Genomic DNA, 7,863 nt, shown 5'->3' on the forward strand with positions numbered 1-7,863 from the left:
CTAGGTTCTGTGTGATCCTGATTGTAGCACCATGGTATTTGAATGGTTTCTTTCTGTCTGCTTGAAGTATTTTTTCCTTGACTTGGTGGCTCTTGAATTTAGCTATTATATTCCTAGAAGTTGTCATTTGAGGATTTCTTTGTGGAGGTGATCTGTGAATTGTTAATCTTAACAGAATTCTTTCAATTTTAATTTTATTTTCTTATTTGAGGATCTCTGGGCAGTTATATTTGATAATTTCCTATAATATGATCTCCAAGGTTTTTTCTTGATCATGACTTTCAGGTAGTACAATAATTCTCAAATTGCAGGAGTACATGCCCTAACCACCTTCCTGGGCTAATGCTGGCTCTTTTGTGTGTTTCTTTTCCTTAAATAGTTGATTTTGTAAAATTCAAAACCCTGGAAGTCTTCAAGTGCATGAAGATAAGATCAGAGAACAGTTACACAGTGATGGCAATGAAGTTCCCTGAAGTGGAAGTGATGAATGGCAGAAGAAGCCATTATTTCAGGAAAAATGGCCATCAGTGGGAAAGAATTGCCCCAATTGGATTCACTCACCTCCATATTTTTACTGGTGTAATGTTCAGAAAATATAAAGTAGGATAAGCTATAAAAATGGATAAATTACCATCTTGCAAACTATATTATGTCCCAATAAAGCTTCAATATTAGCCTTCTAATCAATTGTACTAGTCATTATAAGTTAAACTGGTGAATCCTGTTTAAATTTTTCTGTTGTTGAGAATCTTTGTACTTTTTATAACTATCATTTCATTGGGTATGAATAAATGACCAATCACTAAATTAAAAAAAAATAATTCTCAAATTGTCTCTCCTAGATATATTTTCTAGGTCAATTGTTTTATCAATAAGATATTTCATGTTTTCTTCTATTTTTTCATCCTTTTGTTTCTGTGTTATTGTTTCTTGATTTCTCATGAAATCATTAGTTTCTAGATGGTCAATTATGATTTTTAGGGCCTGATTTTCCTCTGTCACTTTTTGGTTCTCCTTTTTTCAAATGGCCCATTTCTTCTTGCATTACTTTCATTACTTCTTGTATCACTTTCCCTTCTTCTTGCATCACTTTCATTTCTTTTTCCCACTTTTCCTCTGCCTCTCTTAGTTGGTTCTTGAAGTCCCTTTTTTTAAACCCTTACCTTCCACCTTAGAATCAATACTATGTATTGGTTCTAAAGTAGAAGAGTGGTAAGGGCTAGGCTATGAGGGTTAAGTGACTTGCCCAGAGTCATATAGCTGGGAAGTATCTGAGGCCAAATTTGAACCTAGGACTCCCATTTCTAGGCCTGGTTCTCAATCCACTGAGCTCCCTAGCTGCCCCCCCAGAAGTCCTTTTTGAGTTCTTCCAGAATGTTTATCCAATCCATATTTTTCTTTTGGACTTTGGGTGTATTTCCTTTGCTTTCACTGGCCCTTTCTGTGTCTGTACCTTGCTCTTTATCTCCATAAAAATTCTTCAGAATTAGATGCTTTTTTGTTGTTTGCTCATTTTTCCTATCTAATTGTAGGTAGTCTTAGGGAGATGGTGTGATTGTCTGAGGGATGAGAGCTCTGAGTGCTGCCCTCCCCCTACAGATTCAATTGACCCTTGTGATGCTGATAACTTGCCTCAGGCTTAGGTGTAAGCTTTTGATCTCACTTTGATCTTGGTCTGGTCAGGGATTGATCAAATTCTAGCCTCAAGCTTAGTCTCAAGTTTTTGGTCTCATGTTGTACTGGATCTGATCAGGCACACCCTTGATTGTTCTCTCTTGGTGTTCCACCCTGAGCTTTATGCAAAAAGATCAGTATTTAGTGCTTAGTATCATCATCAACCCCGAAGTGTGAATTAAGTCCTTGTCCCAAGCCCAGACTAGAATTCTCTTGGCCAAGCCTCTGGGCTTCTCTACAGGGTTGAAATGTTAAGGGGTGTGGGTTGGCTTTTACCTCGATTTTCTCAGGCAGGTTCTCAAGATCTGGATGTTGGCTCAGGCATAGGTTCCCAAACCTCTGAAAACAGATGTGGGGTGGAGGGGGTGGGGATCACTCTTGGCTTGCTCTTCCCTCCTTGCTACAGCTTTTTGTTGAGTCCATTCTCCTCTTACCCCAGTGCCCCAGATGTTCATTACCTACCTTTTGGGTTTTTCTTTTCTTGAAAGTTATTTCACTCTGTCTCCTTATTAGTTCTTCCACTCCTGTATTCATTTTGTGACAATATTTTAGTCTTGATTGGAGAGGATTCTCATGGTGGCACAAAGCTACTGAGGATTACTCTGCCATCTAATGCTTACTTATCTTTAACCAAGAGTAAGGGCATTTACAAATGGCTGAAAAGTTAGGTACCTTCAAAGGCTTAGGGATAGGGAATAAAGGGCAACTTTCATAGTCTTTGCCTACTTTGTCTACAACAGATTCACCCAGACTAACAGGATAGCTATAGACATAATTTAGAAAATAAAAGAGAAATGGAGATGAGGTTCTCTCAGACTGAACCTTAGTCTTGAAGTCCTACATGTGCATAAGCAAGCAGACTGAGGGTTTTCCTCCACAGGTCATAAACTTTATTAACATAAGCTGTAGGTACTCAATGCCCAGTCTAAATGAGAGTGTGCTGAGCTTTATCCTCCCCTTACCATTAAATATTGATTGTTCACTTGTGCCCTCTTGTCCTCAATGTTGCTTGGTGAAGCAACTCTTGTGACTAATTAAGTTCTGCAAAGTCCAAAGTTATGTTTCTATAAATCCTTAATCAGCATCACTAACACTCCAAAGGCTAATCCTTTTCCTAGTATACCTTCTACCAGAGCTTTCTGCTCTTGCTGCCTTCATCATCATGGGTCAAGGAATCCTAGTCAAGATATATAAAGGAAAGAAAAGGAAGGAAGAAAGGAACGAATGAATGAATGAACAAATGAACAAAGGAAAAACAAGGATAAAGAAAGAAACTCAGATAAAGGCCCAAACCTTGGATAGTACCTAGATTCTAGATATAAAAGCAACTAGATGTCAAAGTGGATAGAGCACTGAGCCTATAATTAGGAAGATCCATCTCCTTGAATTAAAATATTGCCTCAGACACTAGATATTTGACCCTAGGAAAGTTACATTTTGCCTCAACTGTTTGTTCCTATCTGTAAGATAAACTAGAGAAGAAAAGGCAGACCACTCCAGTTTCTTTGCCAAGGAAACCCCAGAGTCACAAAAAGTTGGATATAACTGAATAATAACATCTCCACAAAACAATAATAGCTGACAATTATATAATACTTTGAGGTTTGTGAAGTATTTTACAAATACTATATCCCATAAAAAGTCATGGCTCTGGGTTCAGGAATACTCTACTCATTCTTGGAAGAATCTGATCCTTAGAAAAGGACAGGCTTTTTGTTAATTTTTTTTAACTCAAATATATTTTATTTTCCCAATTACATGTAATAATAATTTTCAACATGTTATCCAAAATTATAAGATCCAAACCATCTCCTTCCCTCCCCCTACTCAGAAATAGTAAATAATTTGATCTGGGCCATACATGTATTATCATGCAAAACACACTTCCATATTGGTCATTGTTGTAAGAGCACACTCATACAAAAACAAAACCCCAAAATAAAGCCATAAATACACTGATGTGGAAAACAGTATGTTTTTATCTGCATCCATCTAATTCAACAATTGTTTCTCTGAATGTGGATGGCATTCCCCATCATAATTCTTTTAGAATAGTCCCAGATCATCACCTTGTTGAGAGTAGCCAAGTTTTCACAGTTGATCATCATACAACATTCTCCTGGCCAAGCTTATTTCACTCTGCATCAGTTCATGCAGATCTTTCCGGCTTTTTTTGGAAATCATCTTGTTTATCATTTCTTATGGCACAATAGTATTCCAACACCAACATGAACCACAATTTGCTCAGCCATTCCCCAGTTGATGGACATCCCCTTAATTTCCCATTCTTTACCACCACAAAAAGAGCAACTATAAGTATTTTTATACAAGTAGGTCCTCTCCCTTATTTTATTTTTTTTCCTTTACTGTCATACTGGCCAATCCAATAGGAGTGAGGGAGTACCTCAGAGTTGTTTTAATTTGCATTTCTTCTCTAATCAGGAGGGATTTAGAACATTTTTTCTCATGATTATTGATAGCTTTGATTTCTTTATCTGAAAATTGCTTGTTCATATTCTTTAACTATTTGTCAATTGGGAAATGGCTTGTAGTCTTATAAATTTGACAGTTTTCCAAATGTTTGAGAAATTAGACTTTATCACAGAAATTTCTACAACAGCTTCACATAGGAGAAAGGAACTAAAATATTATAATAAACAATATAACATAATATAACAACAAAATAAATAAATAAGAGAAATATAATATAACATAATAAAATAATATAAAATAAAATAGGATTCTACAGCTAAGGAGGAAGGAGCTATTGACATCTGGTTGGATAGAAGATCTGGACTTTGTGAGTTTCTTGAACAGTGCAAATGTGAATGTGAATGTGAATGTGAAATGTTTTTTTCAGCAGTGCTACACACCAATTTTTGCCCATCAGGAGAATATAAGTGATGGGTTATTGTTTCATCTCTTAAATATTTATCAATGAATTCTTATGAGTCTTTTGCATTTTCAGCATTTTATTAGTGGGAAAGAAATAAATAGCTCTCCAATATCAGACATTTGAACATTTAGTACATCTTTTAAGGAATTGAGGGGATTCTAGACATGAGCCATACTTGAGTTTTGTTTAAATTTTTTCCCTAAAACTCCAGAATGGGAATGTAATGAGTCAAGGGGTTTGAGAAAAGCCTATCTATATCAATACTAAACATATATGCACCAAATGGTATTGCCTCCAAATTTTTAAAGGTGAAATTAAATGAGTTTCAGGAGGAGTCAGTAAAACTATAATAATGGGAGACTTCAAATCCCTTTCAGATCTAAATAAATCCAACCAAAAGGGGCAGCTGGGTGGCTCAGTGGATTGAGAGCCAGGTCCAGAGATGGGAGATCCTGGGTTCAAATCTGACCCAAGATATTTCCTAGTTAAGTGACCCCGGGCAAGTCACTTAATCCCATTGCCTAGACCTTACCACTCTTCTGACTTGGAACCAATACCTAGTATTGATTCTAAGTTGGAAGGTAAAGGGTTTAAGAAAAATCAAACCAAAAAATAAACAAGAAAGAAGTAAAGGAAGTGAATGGAATTTTAGAAAACATTAAAAATAGAAGATCTACCAATTGCTCTTCCTCTTGGTCATAGTCAAGTAGTCATGGCGATCAATAAAGGATGGCTGTGTAAGCCTTTCAGTGCAAAGCCAAGGAAAAATTTACTACTGATAACCTACCTATCATTTTGCTTCTTCTTACTCATATTACAGAGAAAGGCAAAGTCAAAGTGACCCTTATTTAGGGATCTGCTCCTAGCTGCTCTCTTTTATCTAATAACTCTCCCTAACATATTCACAACTAGTTTATGTAAGAAATAAAATGGATATAAAAGGATAGATTTAAAAATATTTTGGTTTTTAAAGATTTATTGGTAGCCATTAGAAAAATAAAGCCACGTGCCATGTTAAGTCAGTTTGAAAGACCCACCATTACCTCCGCCACCATGCTGCTTCAGCCGGAAAAGAGAGAGTGCAAGCCCAGCCACTCATTTTTAACCTCTGGTCCATGTCATTACAAACTATCTACGTCGTTACATAAGCCAGGAACCATGGGAAATGTAGTTTGAAAGACCCCTAAACTTCCACAGCAAGTTTAGATCAGAGACCTCAAAATTTCCATTACACACTTAGCTAAGTGGTAAGTGGATAGAGCACTTGGGAAAATCTGAGTTCAAATTTAGCCTTAATAGCTGTGAGACCCGAGGCAAGTCATTTAACATCAATTTGCTTCAGTTCCTCATCTGCAAAATGGGGACACACTGGAGAAGGAAATAACAAACCTCCTATATCTTTGCCAAGAAAATCCCATGAACTGGTCGATGGGGTCAAGAAGAGTTGTACCTAGCATACTACCAATCAATCACCAAATATTCCTTGAAAATCAAATAAGCATTCAATACTGTTCTACTGTTACGAATAGAACAAATATTGCTCATATCCCATTATAAATCCTTATTCTATTACCATTCCCATCATTCTTGGTGTCAATATACCTACTAACATGACTAGAAGTGATAAAATACATTGCTGTACTACTCACCCCTGAGAGAGAAGTGATGGACTCACAAGTACAGATTGAGGCTTTTTTTTCCAGACATAGCTAATGCAGGAATTTGTTTTGCTTGACTGTTACATGTTTGTAAATGGGGTCATTGTTTTTTCTTGCTTTCCCAGTGGCTAGAGGAGGAGAGTAGCATGAAAGATAAGAGAGAAAAAAGGCAAATTTTTGTTAGAAAAATACTTTTTAATAGAAATTCATTCTATCTGGCCTCAGATACTTCCTAGTTGTATGACTCTAGGCAAGTCACTTAACTCCAACTGCCCAGCGCTTACTGTTCTTCAGCCTTGTATTCATTGTAGCTATTCTTGTAATGATACTACTTTGTATTGAAAGAAAGAAAGAAAGAAAGAAAGAAAGAAAGAAAGAAAGAAAGAAAGAAAGAAAGAAAGAAAGAAAGAAAGAAAGAAAGAAAGAAAGAATAAGAAAAAGAAAAAGAAAGGAAGGAAGAAAGAAAGAAAGAGAGAGAGAGAAAGGAAGAAACAAAGAAAGGAAGGAAGGAAGGAAGGAAGGAAGGAAAATTCAATGATGCTGGGATTGTGGAAAAACATTCTGCTCATTGCTGTGAAAATTTGTAGAATATCTTTAGTGTGCAGTACACAAAAGCCACAAAAATAATCATATACTCTGATCAAATAATTCCATTGTCGGGGATCCATGCCATCTAAAGAAAAAATAGTACCATTAAAAATGCATATACCAGAATTATTTGAACTTCAAAGAATAGGAAACAGCCTAAATGTCCAACAGTTGGTGAATAGCTAATGAACTGTAGTCTATCAATGTAATGGAATATAGCAAAGTCATTAAAATGATAAATTTGAGGAATATAAAGAAACGTGGAAAAACTAATAAGGAATTATGCAAGGCAAAACAAGCAGAACCATAAAAGTATACATATTAACTAGGACTACATAAAAGGAAAAATATATATACAAATATAGATATGAGTTAACAGAGAATGGAATGGAGAAAATAACTAACACGCTGTTGTGGTCATATAATACATAGAAACTATTTTAAAGTATAAATCATTGTAATGTATTTTTTATTTGACTTTGTTGTTTGTTTAAAGTTAAGTACATAATAAATTTTTGTTTTAATTTAAAAAAGAAAGAGACCTGCTAAACAAGATAAGCCTAGAGGAGAAAATAAAATCTTCCCTCAAATTTTTACATAGGTAGAAAATATAAGGGTTTCTGAAGGCTATGAAATGTGATGTTTTTTCCCCAAAACAAATTTGGTTAGAAATGTAACCAGTTTCAAGGGGCTCTAGAATGTCTGTCAGACACAAATACACTGTTGGTAGAGCTGTCAATTGGGTCAACCAATACAGAAAGCCATTTGGAATACTAATTTAAAGGTGATGAAAATGTTCGTGCCTTTGACCTCCTTGATGAGCAGAAATTCCAAAATATTCATAACAGCTCTTTTTGTGTTGGCAAATGTAACACACAACTGTACAGTCCTTAGAAGCTTATGGGGTTTCCTCTCTCCCTTTCAAGGAACTCCTAGTTCTGGATCCAATTCCACCAGATCCGAAGGCCTGGGAAAGCCCTGGTCTCTAAAGAGAAAGGTCAGGTTCTTTTTAACCTAACTCCACCCAGACTTCCACAGAACAAAACA

Source organism: Gracilinanus agilis, chromosome 2 (genome assembly GCF_016433145.1).
Source record: "Gracilinanus agilis isolate LMUSP501 chromosome 2, AgileGrace, whole genome shotgun sequence".
Lineage (NCBI taxonomy): Eukaryota > Metazoa > Chordata > Mammalia > Didelphimorphia > Didelphidae > Gracilinanus > Gracilinanus agilis.